General features: G+C 40.2%; 1 long non-coding RNA gene across 1 annotated transcript; it reads right to left on the bottom strand.

Annotated features, from left to right (window-relative positions):
* Positions 1–12,363: 12,363 nt before the first annotated feature.
* On the bottom strand, positions 12,364–17,970 carry LOC122489249. Its single transcript, XR_006298882.1, has 2 exons — positions 16,062–17,970; positions 12,364–13,486 (listed from the first exon to the last, which is right to left on the bottom strand). It is a non-coding gene; the product is annotated as an uncharacterized LOC122489249 (long non-coding RNA).
* Positions 17,971–19,563: the final 1,593 nt, after the last annotated feature.

Genomic DNA, 19,563 nt, shown 5'->3' on the forward strand with positions numbered 1-19,563 from the left:
AGTTTGTTTATATCAGAGAATTTATTTGCCTCCAAACGAATCAGTTTTATTATCACCTGCGGAACTGTTGGAAGCAAATAGTCCTTAGAATCGAGGCCAATAAAAAGAGCACACTGATAAATTTTTTCTCGCCCTTTGGCACAGCTGTTCTGCCTCTGTGATATGTGATCAACACAACTCAAGACTGCACACCAAATCACTCCTCTGCATCGACAGGCAAACTAGTACATGGGTGGATGCGGGGGGGGGGGGGGGCGTCTATCCTCTGAAAGACATGAGGTTTCTTGTTGGGTTCCCAAATCAAACATCATGGAAATAAAACACATGTTTTGAAGAAACTGTTCTTTTCATGGGCTCTGTCCTTATTCGCAAAACATGCTTTGGGGATGTGTCTGAAATATGATGGAATGTTCAATCGATATGATATAGTTGAGACAATACATACTAGTAAATGGCATCACGTTATTTCTGGTAATGTCTGCAGATGGGTAGGTACGATTCAAAGAAAGGCAGAGATAAAATGTAGCAACTTGGTTTTTTGAAAGTCATTAAAGTACAGCAGGTTGCTATTGAGGAAACACTGCGAGCTGATAATTTGTAGAATTTTAACTTTTACGTCAAAAGGACATGCAGACTTATGATTTCAAAATGGAAATAACTGTTTGTCACTTAACTAGCACAACATCCTGGGGCACTCCTTGGATATCTTATTGGTCAGAGTTATGGGTTGTGGAGAACAGAACCCCCTCGGCCAGTTTCAGAAGACATGACTGTATAAAGGGGGCTTGGGGTTTAAAAGGAATCTGATAAATATTGTCTTAGGTTTTTCTCCACCTATAATGGGTCTGGAGTGTATGTTGAGTGAGCCAGTCTGCTGGATCTGGTACAGAGCTCCAAGCAATATACTCAATTGACCTAAATTTAGGTTAATTAAAATCTTGATGTCTAAGAATCATTTATGGGTTTTTAAAAGCATTTTTCTGTAAGGTTTGCTTTTGCTAACATATCCAATAGCAAAAATAAATACATGAATTTTTGCTCTGTAGGACACCCATGGAACTAATAATACATACTAGGCAAGGATGTAACTTGGGTGATTTGGGAGGAAACAAAGAGGGATCAGATAAACTCTCTGCCTTTAAGATTCTTCTGCAGGGAAAGTGTTGAAGTTTGAACACTTTGCACTTTGATAATTACTCTTATGTAGCTTTATAGTTGACAGTTATGAACTCTGTGACACTCTATTCATATATGGTGTCCTTATTTTGAGAGAGAGTAGAATTCTTCCCATTGACCATGTGATTTTGGATTTAAACCTGGTGGAGATGTTTTGGAGGAAAAACAAGGGTCATTTTCCTGGAAAATAGGTAGGCAGACTCTATCTCTTTGATAATACTGGGCGAAAAGTGAAGTGATGAAACATTGTATAGTTTATGGGTTGCCTGACTGAATTACTATTCGCTAAATTCCCAGTTATCATTCACTGCTTGAATGTTAAAAAACTGATTAAAAGGAAATCTGTCAAGTTTGGAAATCAACTCATTCCTGTTCTTGGCTCTAAAACTAACTCCAGATGAAGTTCACCTGACAGTAATCAGATTCAGGGTCTCCGGCCAACATATATTACAATCTAGAACATATACTCGGCCAACTGGGCCATTCTGGGTGGCAGAATGTAGCAGGAAAAAACCCGTAAGCAATGGGGCCTGCCACACAGAGTGCTAAACTGTCAGGTTTTTTTTTTTTCAGATTCTGTGGCTCAGGCACCCGCCAAGCAGGAGATTTGTGATGAATAGCGCCCATATTGATTTTTCCATAATGGAGTGTAAAAGAAAAATGGACAGGTTTTGTTGCAGGTACTTTCATGGGGCACTAAATTGGAGGATTAGTTGCAAACAGCAGTACTGATAAAGTCTGCTGTCCATCTTGATGGTTGGGTCTTTCTATTAAAATGACACATAAATAACCTATTATATCCCCCACCCATGGAAATTCAAATGCACCTGTCAACTTGATAAAGCACTTGCCTGGAGGGAAGCATTGTTTACATTTTTACTCTATTCTCCGGAAAAAAGTGAGATTCTAATTATTTCTCCCACTGTAAATTAATGCTGACTGTGATGGTTAGCACATCTCTGTATTGTTACATCTTTTGGAAAGTTAAATAATAGAACTGATCCATCATGTATTATACAACGTGTATTTTATGACAGCCTTCCCTAAGCTCTTCCATCTTCTCTCTATAAATGCTCATTTCGTCTCTAACTTGGGCGCTTTCGGAGTCTTTCTTTTTTCTATCCCATGAGGACTCTTTGTTGATACCCAGTTAATTCCAAAACTCTCAACTTCCACCCTCTGTAGCCTGCCTTATTTCTTTCCCTTTTGGAAAGACATATACGATTTTCAGCCCACGACTACTTGTTTTTAACCATCTAATGTCACTTTTAGCCTCCGCCTGGGATTTTTTTTCCCCGTTAGATGTATCGTGTTTGAAGACAACTCATTTGACTACATTCAGAATGTCCACTTCGTAAATAATTGGGTTGATTTTTCTTCAGAATAAATTCACCTTCTCTTTGTTCTTGTTGTTAACTTTCGGTTGATATTTGTCACAATAGTCATGCTTAATAATGCCTACAGTAATAAGCTCTTCATTTCCCCTGACATCGCATAAATTTCTACCTCAACTTCTCCTTCCTCATCCTTCCCACACACTAATTCCTATAAAAAAAAATGTTTCTTCATGGGAAGAAAGCACATAGGGACACATAGTCTCTATGAATTCCTATAACAAGTCAACAACAGTTACCTAAAGTAACCTTAGGTTTAAGATTATAAAGTACCACGGGGTGCCTGGGTGGCTCAGTTGGTTGAGTGTCCGACTTCGGCTCAGGTCATGATCTTAGGGCCCGTGAGTTTGAGCCGTGCGTTGGGCTCTGTGCTGACAGCTCAGAGCCTGGAGCCTGCTTCCCATTCTATGTCTCCCTCTCTCTCTCTGGCCCTAAACCACTTGCATTCTGTCTCTGTCTCTCTCAAAAATAAATAGATATTGAAAAAAGAAGAGTATAAAGTAACTTCTAATCCTGAATCTAGTGTTTTCTATTGTTTCTTGTTCACAGACACTCACGAAGAGCGCTGTGTTTCTTAAACTCTAGGTAGCCTGTAGGTGACCTCGGAATTAAAAGCCCCTGAAAGGTAAAGATTCAAGAGATGAAGTACAGCTAACTATTTGAAGATCTCTGTACAGATATTTCTAGAATTATGGTGGAGACAGAATGCCATGCCTCATGCACTCTGTGTACAGCCTGCACAGGATTTTCTTGAAGTATCTCCAGGGATGAATTGATTCTTTCCTTGCTCTTTTTCTCCAGTTTGTGAATCTCAAGCCGATCTCTAATACCTGTATGTTCCATCAGTAAATTCCTGCCTGAATTCAAGATATTACCCCACAAAATCACTGGCAAACTTCAATTGGGCATCTGTAGCATAAACAATTTAAAACTTTGTAAATACCCTCCATTGAGCCAATTTAACAAAAGCTAAATTAGTGGCAATCAAAACCTTTTAGCTGAAATAGTCAGGCAATGTGAATAACTTCATTAATTTGAACTTTTTTTTTGTTTTAAAATTAGTTTTTAAGAATCAACTTATGTGTCTTTAAAATCTCTTCAATTTTCCCATCACTCAAGAGATATTGATATATTCTTATGGTCTCCAAGTAATTATGCCCAATGTTTTAGAAAAACATGGCAGTGTATTATCGGTCAGTTATTATTTTGTTTACATTCTTTTTTACATTATCTTGAAAATGATATGTTGGAATGAGAATTTGGACATGAATTTTATTTCCTCTATGCCTCCTTTCTTAGGAAATGGGTAGACTAAATGTCTTATGTGAGAGTTTTGGTTCTCTTAAGAGACTGAAGAGAAAAATAAAGGATGTCAGAGAATTGAAACCTAATCTGATAGCCGGACAAAACGCAGCTGCTGGTCAACTGTCAATAAAAATAAAGCTGTAGTTTTGACAGAGATAGTAATAAACTGTATTTAAAAGATTACAAAAGGGGCGCCTGGGTGGCTCAGTCGGTTAGGCGTCCGACTTCGGCTCAGGTCATGATCTCACAGTTCGTGAGTTCGAGCCCCGCATCGGGCTCTGTGCTGACAGCTCAGAGTCTGGAGCCTGCTTCAGATTCTGTGTCTCCCTCTCTCTCTCTGACCCTCTCCCATTCATGCTCTGTCTCTCTTTGTCTCAAAAGTAAATAAACGTTAAAAAAGATTACAAAAGGTGTTCACTAAAAAAATTCCTTCAGTCTGACATTGCTTAAAATCTGGATTAGAACCTTTTTTTTTTAATTTATTTTTAACGTTTATTCATTGAGAGATAGAGAAAGACTGAGCATGAGCAGGGGTGGGGCAGAGAGAAGGGGAGACCCAGAATCCGAAGCAGGCTCCAGGCTCCGAGCTGTCAGCACAGAGCCCAAGGCGGGGCTCGAACTCACAAACTGTGAGATCATGAGCTGAGCTGAAGTAGGATGCCCAACCCACTGAGCTACCCAGGCGCCCCAGAACCTTTTTTAATTACCCAGAAAATAGAGGTGCTTGGTTTCGTGTGTGTGTGAGTGTGTGCATGTGTGTGTTTATAAGAGAGACAGAAACAGAGAGACACACACAGAGGCAAAGAGCACAAGTGAACACTGATGTCCTCCTCTTAACTAACCACTCATCCATTCTCCAGTCTCACGTCAAGTAAACTGAGTACACAAGAGAAACTAGTAAACATATCACCACACACTACCTGAAATAAACAATTCACAAATTCACTGCTCCATTCTATTGATATACAGGGAGATGCTAATCTGCCTGGTGTATAGCCGGTAGAATTTCATAGCAGATGAGTTTCGTGCTAAATTTTAACTAAAATCTTGGAAACATTTATTTCCTCTGGTCTCTTAAGTGAGAAATGCATGGTAATCATTGTCCTGTGTCTTGAATTTCTGGTTCCTAAGACGGATAGATCAATGGATAACATTTATGTATTTTGGCCTTGTACTCTTTCAGATTATAGCAAAGTTGAAGAAAACAGTTCTGTTAACAAATAAGTTTATCATGATTTGCTGATCTCTAGAAACTTGAGAAAGTGAAAACACTGATGCATGGCCCTCAGTCTTGGATTTCTTATGTATTCTCAACCTGATGCACATTATCACTCTAATATCTTACTACATTTCAGAGGTTGAAATTCTCTTAGAAATTACTGAGTTCAATAACTCCATTTTACCACTGAGGAAAATGAGAAATCAAGAATTTTGCCCAAATGACAAGAATACAAATCCAGGGGCACCTGGGTGGCTCAGTCGGTTAAGCAACTGACTTCAGCTCATGGCATGATCTCACGGTTTGTGAGTTTGAGCCCCGCGTCGGGCTCTCTGCTGTCGGCACCCAGCCTGCTTCAGATCCTCTTTCTTCCTCGCTCTCTGCCCCTCCCCCTCTACACCACTCATGTTCTCTTTCTCTCAAAAATGAACACACATTAAAAAAAAAAAGAATACAAATCTAAAATTTTGTTCTCATGCCTACTGGAGAAGACTGCTTTCCAGAGACAAGAAAGGATGATAAGCCAAAAACATAGGCAAAAATCAATGGTCTATTAATATTTAAAACAAATAGTAAAATGATATAATCTCCATTTACAGGTTTTGTGAACACAGAGCATAATCAAACAATCCAAAGTTTGCATTTTTAAAGTGCCCGGGTAGTTCAGTCGGTTAAGCGTCTGACTCTTGGTTTCGACTCAGGTCATGGTCTCACGGATTCATGGATTTGAGACCCACATCGGGCTCTGCACTGGCAGCACAGAACCTGGTTGGGATTCTCTCTCCCTTTCTCTCTCTGCCGTTCCCCCACTCTCACTGTCTCTGTCTCTCTCAAATGAAGTAATAAAAAAAAAAAAAAATTAAAGTATTCTGGGTTTGTCCTTGGTCCAAGAAAAGAACTGAAGGAAAACATTTGTTCAATATTTACTTATTTACTTTTTAAAAAATTTTTAATGTAAACTCAAATTAGGGAACCCCAATAAGAATAAATAACAAATATGTATAATTAAAAAAAATTTTTTTTCCCTTTATTTTTGAGAGAGAAAGAGAGACGGAGAGAGACAGAGTGGGGAAGGGGCAGAGAGAGGAGACACGGAATCCGAAGCAGGCTCCAGGCTCTGAGCCATCAGCACGGAGCCCGATGCGGGGCTCGAACTCACCAACCGTGAGATCATGACCTGAGCCGAAGTCGGGTGCTTAACTGACTGAGCCACCCAGGTGCTCCCAAAACGCATAAAATTTTATATTACTGATAGGGTCGATCTCTTAGAAATCAAGAGATACCGCATCATCAGTTTCTATTAGCCACATTAACATTTCTAAGCATTCTGTTTCATGGACTATGCAGTTGCAACATGAATGCACTGATAAGCTAAGTTTCTATAATGCAGTGACCCTTCAGTCTTATGTGAGTATTGTCTTCAACAGGAGGTGCTTTTCACCTCTAAGAAGGAATTGACGTAAAATTTACACAAGGACAAAAAAGTTAAGAAAACAAAATATATAACTCTTAGACCTGGAAGATGCCTTAGAAAATACTTAATCCAATTTTCTCATTTTGTGGGTAAAGAAACCGAGACCCAGAGTTCACTAATGACTGAGGCAGGGTACAGTGTAGGTTCCCAGGGTATTATTCTTCATCAAGGTAAACAAGGCAAGAAGACGGGATATTTCTTTACAGCCAAGTCCCCTCCAAACACTTGTTCCCTATCATTCAATTTCAATAATAAAGAGCACAGATATAACTATTTGATATATATGGCTTAAAGTGAATATAATTTCCTAGCTTCATTGCCGCTAGGGCACTTTGGCAACAATATTTTCCACATGCTTTACAGTTTTAACGTGTGTCCATTAGGGGCACCTGGGTGGCTCAGTCGGTTAAGCGTCAGACTCTTGATTTCATTCTTGATTTCAGCTCAAGTCATGATCTCACGGTTTGGGAGTTTGAGCCCTGTGACGGGCTCCACACTGAACGTGGCGACCGCTTGAGATTCTCTGTCTCCCCAGCCCATGTGCTCTCTCTCTCTCTCTCTCTCTCTCAAAAATAAATAAATATTTAAAAATAAAATATAAAATAAAATAAAATGTGTCGTTTAGAGACAAAGTAGACACAGAGTTTAAAAGCCTAGGTTCTGGGGTCAGATGTCCTTGCAGCCATACTTTGGCTCTACCGTTTACTAATTCATCCCAGGTAAGTTAGTTGACTGCCCCCCTCCCTTCCTTCATTTTCTTTACCTGAGATTTGGGGTAATGATAACCACCTAGGTTTACGATGAGGATTAAATGCAATAATTCATGGAAAGCGGATCATTGTCTGTGTTAGTTTCCTGGGGCTGTCATTTCAGAGTGCCACACATGTGGCAGCTTAAACAACAGGAATGTGTTGTCTCACGCTCTGGGGGCTAGAAGTCCAAGGTTAAGGTGTTGGCTGGATTGAATCCGACAGTTTTGAGGAAAGATCTGTTCCATGCCTCTCTCCTGGATTCTAGCAATTTTCTGGTCAACTTTGGCATTCTTTGGCTTGTAGATGAATCACTTCAATGTCTGCCTTCATATTTATATGACATTCTCCCTGTGTGTTCACATCTCTCTCTGTGTCCAAATTCCCCCTCCCTTTTTTTCAAATAATTTTTAAATGTTTGTTTATATTTGAGATAGAAAAAGCGGGGGGAGGGGAGTGGGGGAAGGGCAGAGAGAGAGACAGAGACAGGCTCTGAGGCTCTGAAGCTCCAGGCTCTGAGCTGTCAGCACAGACCCCCAACCTGGGGCTTGAACTCACGAGCTGTGAGATCATGACCTGAGCTGAAGTCGGACACTTAACCTACCGAGTCACCCAGGTGCCCCAAATCCCCCATTTTTATAAAGACACAGTCATACTGGATTAGGGCTCATGCTACTGAGCTTGTATTGATGGAATGCAAAGGCTATTCCCAAATAAGTTCACAGTCATAGGTACTGGGATTTAAGACTTCAATATACTTTAAAGGAACAGGATTCAATCCATAGCATTTTCCCCATCCTGAGTTATTCCTTCAGTGTCAGCCAGAGTGAGTCCTTCTCTATAATGTCATAGATGTTTCTCCTCTGTTGACAAATGCTCGATGGTTTCTCAATCCAGTTAGCATAAAAGCCATCATTCTTTAGGGGTCTACACATCCCTGAAGACTTGGCTTCTCACCAGGGACTCCCACCACTTCGATCTGACCTCCTATTTCTCCCCTTTCTCACTTTGTTTCAGTTCTTTTGGTTTCTTTGCTTTTTCCTTGGACATAAGGCAAGTGTGCTCTACTCACAGCCATTGCACTTGCCGTTTCTTTGTCTTACGCTATTCTCCCAGTTACATCCATGACTGACACACCTTCCCTTCACTCACATTTATTCAACTGTCTGCTTCCCAGAGAGGCTTTCCCCAAATGAAATAAAAGCTCTGAATAAAAAAAAAAATTGCAAGAAGTAGCTCTACCTTCCCCACTCCACCCCACTGCCTCATCCCTTACCCTGTTTCCTTTTCCTCCATAGCATGTATGATACATTCAGTTACGTACCCAATGTTTCTCTTCCCTGGCACGCCAGTTGGAGTAGAGCAAGGACTTGGTCTTATTCATTCAGTTCCATGTGTCCATATTGCCCTGGTAGGAGGTAGATTTGAGTACATAGATTTTGAGTGGAAGGTTGAATGAATGAACTAATGAATGAATGTGCTTTGAACAGAGCCTTTCATTTTATTTTATTTTATTATTTTATTTATTTGTTTATTTTTAAAATATAATTTATTGTCAAATTGGTTTCTGTACAGCATCCAGGGCTCATCCCAACAAGTGTGCTCCTCAATGCCAATCACCCACCTTCCCCTCTCCCCAACCCTCCATCAACCCTCAGTTTGTTCTCAGTATTTAAAAGTCTCTTATGGTTTGCCTCCCTCCCTCTCTATAACTATTTTTCCCCCTTCCCTTACTCCATGGTCTTCGAACAGAGCCTTTTATATAATGAGTCCTAAATAAGTATTATTTATAATTCTTATACTTAATTGATCTTTTCCCAAATAGTTACTGGTGTGATCAATTTTCAATATGCTATTTTCCTTTTTTATTTTATTCTGCCCTGGAAAATTCATGCTCAAAGAGAGAACTACATTAAAAAAGGGGGTGGGGAGGATGGTATGTATGATGATGAAATCAGCAATTGACAAAAATCTCATGAAATCTCAAAAGGTGTGAATATTCTGGAAACTTAGACTCACGAGAAGTCATTAAACTAGAAGTTTGGTTGAAAGATGAGTGCCAATTTCTCCCATTCTTTTATTTTTCAAGACAAAATTCTGTATCTTTCCATATATAGCCTTTCTCTTCCTTCTAAATCTCAGCCTAGGGAAGATTTCCAGAATGAGTCATTTATTTCCATCACTTCCAGACATGATTTATGCCTCCTCAATTTTTTAAAGAATTTTTAATCTCTCATAGAGCATTTAAAACTTCTTAGTTGTAGGCCGCATGGATGACTTAATCAATTAAGCTCCCGACTTTTGATTTCGGCTCAGGTCATGATCTCACCATCATGGGATTGAGCCCTTAGATGGGCTCGATCCTGACTGTTGAGCCTGCTAGGGATTTGCTCTCTCCCTCTCTCTCTGCCCTTCCCCTGATCACACATACTCTCTCTCAAAATCAATAAATAAACTTAAAAAAAACTTCATTGTAAATGGGAATTATTTATATATGTGTCTCACTTCCCTTACTAAATTGTAAATTTCGTGGAACCCAAGATGATATAATTTAACCTGTATATCTCACAACATCTGGCTTGAACGAGGGACTCAAAAACATTGTTGAATAATGAAAAAGGACCTAGTTTTAAAGCACAAATGATACCCACCGATTTCTTTTATGATTGTGAAAAATAATTGGGAACATTCCCTGGTCCTGTAAGAGGAAGATATTAAATTAAATAGAGTCCCTTTTTTATGCCATTAAACCATTATTAGTCCAGTCAAAATAATATTTCTTTACTTGTTGAGCTGTTTAATAAGACAATTAATTATCATATAATAGCTTTGGAGTAAAGGTTTATATGCGTGCAAAGGGGTATTATTCCAGGAGAGTTATGACATAGGCAATCTTTGGCTTGTAGGTGGAGTGGGTGGATGATATGATAAGATAGCAGCTGAAAAAACTTCAGTAAATTAGGAAATAAGGAATTACAACTTGCATTGTGGGAAGCTGGTGGAGAGTTCACTTTGCCTACACTTCTGATGGAGTGGTCTTAGAATTTTTTTTTAATTACATACAAGAGCTGTTGTTTTGCATATCCATTTTGGATCTGGCCAAAATGAATCAATTTCAGCAGCTTCAAAGAGCTAAAGAGGCATGTTTAGGCATGGCAAAAACAAAACAAAAACCGGGTGCCTTCAACACTGAACCAATTCAAATCACTTAATTCACGTACGTGTTCCTTCAACAAATACATATGTGGGACCCCTTCTGAACCAGGCTCTATTCTCTTTTTCTCACAAAGCTTACATTTGGGTGCAGGAAGACAAGAAACAAGTAAATCTAGAGTGTGGTTGCTAGTAATACTTTCAGTAAGTGTGGTGCTAAAAATAAAGCACAGGGTATGGCTGAGGATACAAATGTTATTTCATACGGGGCGAGGTCAGGAGAGATACACTGATAAGGTGACATGTGAGCAGCATTTTAAAGGAATGGAGTGTGCTACTAGGTATCTTGGAAAGATTCACGCAACAGCCATTGCAAAAACTCATGCAGGAGCATGCTCAGTGTTTGGTAAGTTCACCCTAGCCGCTGCTAATTCTCCTTCCTAGATTTTCAGCCAATTTATACTCCCTAACTAAGGTTTAGGGGGAAAAATTGGTTAGGATATAAGAAAAAGGATAATTTGTATAGTTTTGTTCATTTCAGTTAAGGCAAAAATGTTTGAGCAACTGAACTTTGGGGGTTACTTACCCTGAATATAAAGTAAAACACTCAAACATACACACACATACATGCACATACAGACAACTTCTCCCTCTATCGTTCGCTTGCCTTACGCTTTGGTATTTTTCTACTGTTGGAGAAAATGAAGCCAAAAGTATGGGATAAGAACCAAGTCTGAGTCACCAGTATGGTGGTGGTGATTTTAGATGAGTATTTGCTGATAGAGAGCTCACAGCACATCAAAGCAAAGGTAGGGGTGCTGGTGGAATAAATATTTTAGAAAGAAAGAGCAAGTCATTTCTTGGTGGCATTGAAGCGAAGAAAGAGAGGCGCCTTTTAAATTTGAAGATCTGGGTATATTGTGCAATTCTTTGGCCACGGTTTATATATTTTATGAAATCTGACTGTAAAATTAAGTTTTTTTTTCTTTCTGTATCTATAAAGAGGGAAGCACATGAATGGAAAATATGGCTGGCCACGTCATTATGAGTGCTTTCCTCTTCAACAAATGCATTTGCCACCTGTAGGATTTATCTCCAAAAGCAGCTGGCGGCTGGAGCAAAGTTTAGTTTTTTTCCCTTCCCTTTCTCCTTTCTGTCATCTTTTGAATCTCATCTCCGCTCCTGATGTCAGATTTGTAGTGAAACGTTTTCACCTTATAGTCCTCTCTTCCTATGCCAGCGGTTCCCATGCACAGTGCAAAGACAGGAGTGTGGGGGGGGGGGCGGGGATGGGGACTGGAGACGGGGAGGCGGGAGGGGGTACGGGGAGCTGCTCCATGCTTGCACACTCTCTGAAACAAATCTGTAGTGGTTCCCAAGTAGGTGCATCTGTGCTATTATCAATACTGGCATACATATGTACAGAAACCTTGGGAACACTGCTAAGACCTGGGACCTTCTACTTGCATGAAATGACCTGTAACTCTTTCTTTCATTTACTTCCATTCCCAAGGCCTTTGACACATGTCAGAACCAGAAGTCCTCTGTGGCCTCCTCGCGCCTGACTTCAGAATTTTGCAGCAGTGCTATGACAAGCACATATATCTGCGAATAGATACGAGATATAAAATTGTGGGGGTTACTAACATTAGAGATATTCCCAACAGCAAAACTGATTATCTAATGTGTATACAGGCACATAAAGATATATATTAGCTTTCCCAAATTGCATAATTTCTACCCAAATCAAGCACAGGTAATTTTGTTCAGGAGTATGGCTTTCTGGCAATGCAACATAGTTTATTACCTTTCTCTAAATTGATTCAAATTTACTTAAGTGCTCCTTCTATACTCCTAATGGTCGTGTTAAAGAAAGAAACAACAAAGGCATAATCGTCTTGCTTACCTAATTTATTTATGGGTAATCTTGTATTAATTTTTTGCCCTTTTATTTCAAAGCAACATACAAAATGAAGAAACTTGCAAAATTGCTGAGATCTATAGTTTGCATGGAAATAAAAATATCTTGATGAAAATTGAAAACATTATCAAATGTGTAATATTTGCTTCAAAACTTCTGATAGTATCTCAGTGTTTTTAGTGTTTAAGCCAAGGTCATAGGTGAGATTTTTATGTGAGCCAAGTATGTCTCTGTCCAGAAAGTGGAAACTACGGATGAATCAAGGAAAAATGTAAATCCATTTTTATATTTGGAAAACCAAACCAAGTCCTGCCATGTTTTTTTCCATCCTGTGAACAAGAATTACTATTTTTTACTAGACCCAAATCTTGGAAATGTTGCCATTTTAAAAAATCTACACTGGAATACATGATATTGTGGTACTACAGACACATTTAGTCAGACATTTGCATTCATTGATTCTAAAGAAAGGTGTTGCTTTCTAAGACAACACAAAACACCCATCTTACTGAGACCTAGTTTTTTAGTGACATAGTCTCTCCCGATGAAATGGCGAATAAAATCACCATCAACAAGACACAACTTATTTGGAGTTCTAAGCTTTAAATCCCCAAGAGACCAAATGGATTATCCAGTATGACCTAATTTCCTGACCCTGGTTCCCTCTTGCTGACTTTCCACACTTGTAAATAGAGTGCAAATTCCAGTGAGGAAAGAAAAGAAATCCACCCCCAAGAGCCGGCCTGTTAAAAATGTATCTATGCAGTAAATGTATGTACCACTGTGTAATTATAATAACATAAACAAATCCACTATAAGGACATTCACATCAGACCTAATTTCATGCTGAACTATTATAATGCAATTAACAGCCTCATAGTCCTATTTTAATTAAGCTCTGTTGTGAAATATGCAGCATTTGAACCTGTTCCGGCCTGTTTCGTCTATCATTTTATTACCGCCCTTAACTTGTTTTTCTGCTGAACGATGAGTTTCATTTAAGGATTACAGTTTGCGGGTCTGGCATTTTGTGGGTTCTTCTAAGCCACTGTGTGTCCAGATTGAGCTCTTCAGAGGCGTACTTCCTGGGCCGTCCTGGAAGGGAAGGGACAGAGTCGATTGGTTTTATGAAAGAGATTTCAGATGACAGGAGAGTTCACTTCAGACTCAGTAGGGCACAGTAGCTGTCTTCTGGCCTATCATTTCCAGAAATACTGAGTGAACTCCAATTTTCCAGGGATATTACTCAGACTGCCAAATAGTTTAACCATTCCTCACTAGGAAATGGAAAACAAAGGCATCTATAGAAAATGCACTTTATAGAAAAATCATATCCTGCTTCCTTCCTTTTATCCCTCACCTACCCTAGGCAAGAATGTCTAGGTTGTCTGGTATTTGCCTTAACAAATCTTTCCCTTCCTCTATTTGGATTGTCTTCATGGTCTGAAAAAAATCAAATGAGAAATATTGCACGCGAATATTTATCAACTATCAAAAGGCAGTTTGCTGAGAAGCTGGTTACTCTACAGCTAGTTTTAAAGAAATAGAGAGAAAAGTCAAAGAGGACATAGTCGCCAAGAATCACGTTCGCTCACATAGGTTATTCAGGCTTGAGCCAAAAGACCAAAGAAAAATCGAATGGTGATTTCCTCATCACTCCTCACCTCTGTGTCCATCCATCTGATCTGCCTTTCTTCAGATTTAGTTCCCGTTGTAAAAATCCATGTTCTTCTTCTTTTTTTAATTTTTTTTTTTTTACCTTGCCCTACTTTCTTAACCCTAGGGAGGATTTTAAGAAGGTTTCAAAGCTAAGCATCCCCAACTGCTTCAGGCTGTCTTTGGTTGTAAGTCAGAATATAAAGCAATTACCCGTAGGGTAGGATGCGTTCATGGCCAATGGGAGAATGTTCAATATATCAGCAGGTAACCGAAAATATTCTCTTCTGCGTGAACATCTGGTTCAGATTCTTAACCATTTCTAGTGAGGTTTTATGGGTCTCTTTCCCTCACCTCTGTTGTGCTCTGCCTTCTTTTCCATAAGGAGCGTGTACCCATACAGCAAAATAATGGGGTTTAACCTGATCCACATGCTTTGCTGTTGACAGGTATTCGATTATCCTATCTTAAGAACCGCTAGCTAGAAATCCTAAAAAACGACCCCAATTGCTTTAGTGTTACAACTTTATGGTCCAAAAGAAGGGAGAATAACACACCCTGGTATTTTTTCTGGTTGATCTTCGATTCAAAGAACCTCAAGACAATTCCACGGGGTATAGTAGACTTAATGTCCGCAGTGCTTTTGTTAAAATTGTTGTAATGTTTGTTTATTTCTGAGAGCCAGAGAGAGACGGGACATGAGCGGGGGAGGGGCAGAGAGAGAGGGGGATGCCCGCAGTGCTTTTGACACTGCTTCTGTTCCTGGTTTTCGTGACGACCTGTGCCACACTCTTTTTGAGTCAAAAAATGGTGTTTATAGAGCTCCCACCCAGGATAAAACAAAAACAAAACAAAAACAAAAACAACCAAAAAAATTAAAAAAAAAAAAAAGCAAAACCGAAAACCAACTTCCTTCGGATTCTTCCAGACGAGCACCTAACTCAAGGGAAAACTCCGCGTCCATGGTCATGTTCGGACACATCCCCATTCTGCAGCCACACCGAACACACCAAGGTAATAGTGTATTACGTGATCAAACGTTTAATGATCAAACGTTAATAGTGTATTACGTGATCAAACGGTGTAATCAGAGGTGCATGGGCTTCGGAGTGAGACCAACCTGGGTTCAAATATCAGAGTGACTTGATTATTGTTGGGGTCTCATGTCTTTTCCCCATCTGAACTATGTGAGAAAATTAAGGAAACCCAGGAACCAGACCGAAGGCCACAAACATGCCAGCCTCATCACTGATAAAGCCATTTGGAAGATACGGGTCTAGATCAGCTGCCAGGTGGGCTTGTTAATGCATCACCCCATAAGGAAGGAGACTCGACAAGAGACAGAGTTGGAATGCAAGGTCGATCTCAGAAGAGGATCCTCTTGTTAAACCTAGACTATGGATGGGCAGAGAATATGAGTGCTTCCTAGAGGCAGCTTGGATGTAACAGAACGAAAAGGACGGGTCGGGAGGAGGGGGGGTGGTGGGGGGCGGTATTCTGATTTCTTGTTCCGAGTTCACCAGGGAGAGAATAAGTAAAATTGTGGAGAGAAGCCAGGAGTGTAGAGCTAACTGAGGTGAATAAGGATAATGAATAAGGATTATCTCTTAGTAAATATCATCACATCACTGTGTCTCCAGACAAGTTGCTTAACATATCTGAGCCTTAGTTTCCTAATCTAGAAAAAGGGAATAATACACCAATTTGGCAGACTTGCAACGTTAAATAAAAATATACATACAGACGTGTGTGTGCGTGTGTGGTGTGTGTTAACCGCCCATGTTAAGACCTGCCACTAAATATTGTTGACTTACTTTCAAGTCCACCTACCTCTTTCTTCCTAGACACTTAGATCAAAGATGTCTCAGGGCAGAGAGCCACTTATGCTCTCTTCCCTAGGATTAGAAATGGTTAAAAAGGAGAGGACCAAGGAAGTGCGTCATCCAAGTGAATAAAAACTATTTAAGATATCTCCTCGGTACGTTTTCCTGCCCAGATCCTGAAGATCACTTACCATTTGAAATGAGTCGGCTTCCACAGTAGGAGTTGCTGCTCCGCAGACAAATGTGTACATCTTCATAGACCTCTAGGCGGACAAACGGTGTCCAGGACTGCCTCACGGGTTCGTTTCATATTGCATTTCCAAGACAGAGAGGCTCTCATCTATCAAGGCTCCAATCTAACTCCCGTATCACCCGGTACTTTGTGGAAGGCGCGGAGGCTCTATGGGTCTCCCGGACATGCCATGCTTGTTCCCGTCTCATTCATTGTGTTCTGCTTTTCCCGAAGCTCCATCTTTTACATCCAGAGGCTGGGAAACATCAGTGAATGGGCGCCTTTAAAGAAGAGAAGGAGAGATGTATGTAATACCTGGCCTGGAGCTGTGGGCACAGGGTGGAGAGCTAGGTGGCCTCGGTGCTGAACCTGCACAGACTTCTTGGGGGCCTGAAGGGCGGGCTCTCATGGTTCCTGTCCTGATTTTTCCCTGGGGGTGTGTGGTGTGGCTTACCATCCTCACCAGGCGACCACGCACATTTAAGAATGAATTATAAAAATTGATTTGTGTTTGCATAGTTGCTGCCACAGTTGTGACATAGTTTCATAAATTTCTCATACATTTTGAGATAGTCAATGAATTGATTATCGTCCCCCACCAAAGCTGCACTATGTGCTCACTCACCGTAGCCCCATTTCAGTGGGGTCACTGGCCAGTGGGATCTCAGGCTTTGAGGCCTCTCTTTCACTCACACCTCTGTATCTACCTAGTGACCAAACTCTGGTGGGTCTACCTCTGGAAAAGAAATCATGGACTCTGTCTCCAATCCAACCCAAATGCCAGCCCTCATCATCTATCTTGGGTGGGATGATCTCCAATCTCTTGTCCTTCTGGTCTACCTTTCCCGATGCTTTCAGCTCTATTCCTGTAAAATACAAGTCAAATCAGTCCTCTCCTCTGTTCCAAAAACTCCCCCCCCTTTACGAATTACAATCAAAATATGTTAGCACAGCGTCTGACAGCTTTGCAATCCCAGATGATGTTTCCAGCCTCATATCCTGGCCCTCACACCCCTGCTACAATCCAGTCCACGGGACCATTCATCGGCCCTTGAGTCCAACGTGCACGTTTGCATATCAGTACCATTAGGACTACTGCTCCTTTGCGAGAAACACCTATGGTTCTTTTCACACCTACTGAAATCCTGCGAGGGTCTTGAGATACAATTCAAATCTTACTTCCTCCATAAGGTTCCTTCTGTGTACTCATCACAGCTAAAGTTGAGTTAAATGTATGCTTACCATGAATTCCTGCTAGACTGTTAGCTCCTAAAACATATTTCGATTTTCTCAGAAACCTTAGAATGGCTCCTCAGTAAACTCCTGTTTCTAATTATAATAGACCTTGATCTTTTCTCATTCAAGCCATTTACCACTTCTGTACCTGTTCATCCAGATTTCAATCTTGCCTTTTTAGTTTCAAAGAAAAAAGAATCACTAGACTTGAAGTAAGGAGTAATTGGCCAGAACTTTCTTTCAGTTTGCTATATCTTTACATATTTCTGAGGGTTTAAAGTATTTGTGAAACGTATTAGGAGGAGTTAACTTTGGAGCACACGTTTGATATGGACTTTCTGCAAAAAACAGATAAATGTTTCCTGCCTCAGAAAAAAATCAGTGAGGAAAGAAATCCATTGACTACTTTCCTCTGTCTACTCTGAAACTATGGCATCTACAGATATGAAAATTGGAAATTATAGAAAGCATCTATATAGCTCAATGGGTGTAGGAAATGATAAGATATCTGGAGACTAGAAGGTTTATCAGCCACAAACAAATGTTATAATGGTACAGTCTAATCTTCATCACCAGTATTTTTTAAAAAAATTTTTTAATGTTTATTTATTTTTGAGACAGAGAGAGACAGAGCATGAATGGGGGAGGGGCAGATAGAGAGGGAGACACAGGATCTGAGGCAGGCTCCAGGCTCTGAGCCATCAGCCCAGAGCCTGACTCGGGGCTCAAACTCACGAACCGTGATATTGTGACCTGAGCTGAAGTCGGTCGCTCAACCGACTGAGCCACCCAGGCGCCCCACTAATATTTTAAAGTTTTTAAAAAAGAGAGGGGGCAGACAGAGGAGACAGAGAATCCCAACCAGGCTCTGTGTCATCAGCGCGGAGACTGATACAGGGCTCGGACTCACAAACTGCAAGTTCATGCCCTGAGCCAAAGTCAAGAGTCAGAGATGCTCAACGAACTGAGCTACCCAGGCTCCCCTTCATCACCGATATTTTACACAAGCAATAAAACAGTGTCTTTTCCACTCATTCTTAATTCAATTAATATTAATGAAGGCCCCACAGGTACATCGTATCAGAAAATAGAATTGTTACCTGAGAAATCCTACCAGAAAAAAAAGTCCAGTAAGTACAACAGTTGGGATCATTACAAAGGCAAAATAGTAGGTAAATGTACAAAGTAGGCAAAAATCCTGCCCTGTGCAGTTCAGCAAAACACATCTTTAATTTATCTTGTCCACTGTTTTGATGATGCCGAGACTTAGCACTTAGCACAGTGGGAACAAGGAAAAATGAGCAAGGATTTCTTTTGGATGAGAATGCACAAACACCTATTCGTAACGCCATTCGTAAGCATTTTTTTTTTTAATCAACATTGTCATTGTCACATCCCGCTTGATCTTCCTACTTTGGGTTAATATGGGAGCCAATTACAGCTTCATCTGTTTAGAATTAACTTTATGGAGCACACACCGGGGATTTGTCTATCTTCACTATTTAGATACATGTCATAAAAATATGCATGGAATGGAGTGCAGGCGTTGCAGATGGCAGAGACCTACAGATTTATTGTAAAATCATTTAAAATTGGTTATGCTCTTGCCAGAAGTTAATTAATTTTTTTCTCTTCATTTCTGGGGCCGGGGGGGCTGGGGGGGGGGCTCTGTGTCTCACTAGGTGGCAGTGTATGATTATATCTGGAAAAACCATGGCTTCAAGTCCAGAATCTCCAGCTGTGACCTCCAAAAGCAAAATGAAATTTCTGTGTCTGCACTTGGTCCAGGAGATATTATTTCTCATGTATCTATATACACCGTTTACCCCAGTGGATTCCAAGAGCTGTACCGCCATTTTCTCAGACTCCCCAGTGGTGCCATTGTTGAGGTACGTACATATGAAAATATTTTAATGCAAATGCTGTGTACTCTTAGTGCATGAATGTATATGTTTGTGTGTGTGTTAAAACTTGATTTCAAGGGCTGCAAAATTACGTTGCGAGCATATTGTAATTAATGTTTTTTTTGAATATCCCAAATAGACTTGATGATCTATTTCAGTGTTTTCCTTTAGAAATAAAGGCACTATGTAAGAAATAAACTGTTTCTGCACCTAGTTGTGTGGGAGAGAGATGGAAACAAATCAAGTGAAATAATTCAGGATTCAGCCTATGCCAACTTTGACTCAGTTACCATTCGTAAATATCAGCAGGTTGATAAACAG

The sequence above is a fragment of the Prionailurus bengalensis genome, chromosome B2 (genome assembly GCF_016509475.1).
Source record: "Prionailurus bengalensis isolate Pbe53 chromosome B2, Fcat_Pben_1.1_paternal_pri, whole genome shotgun sequence".
In the NCBI taxonomy this organism is placed as follows: domain Eukaryota; kingdom Metazoa; phylum Chordata; class Mammalia; order Carnivora; family Felidae; genus Prionailurus; species Prionailurus bengalensis.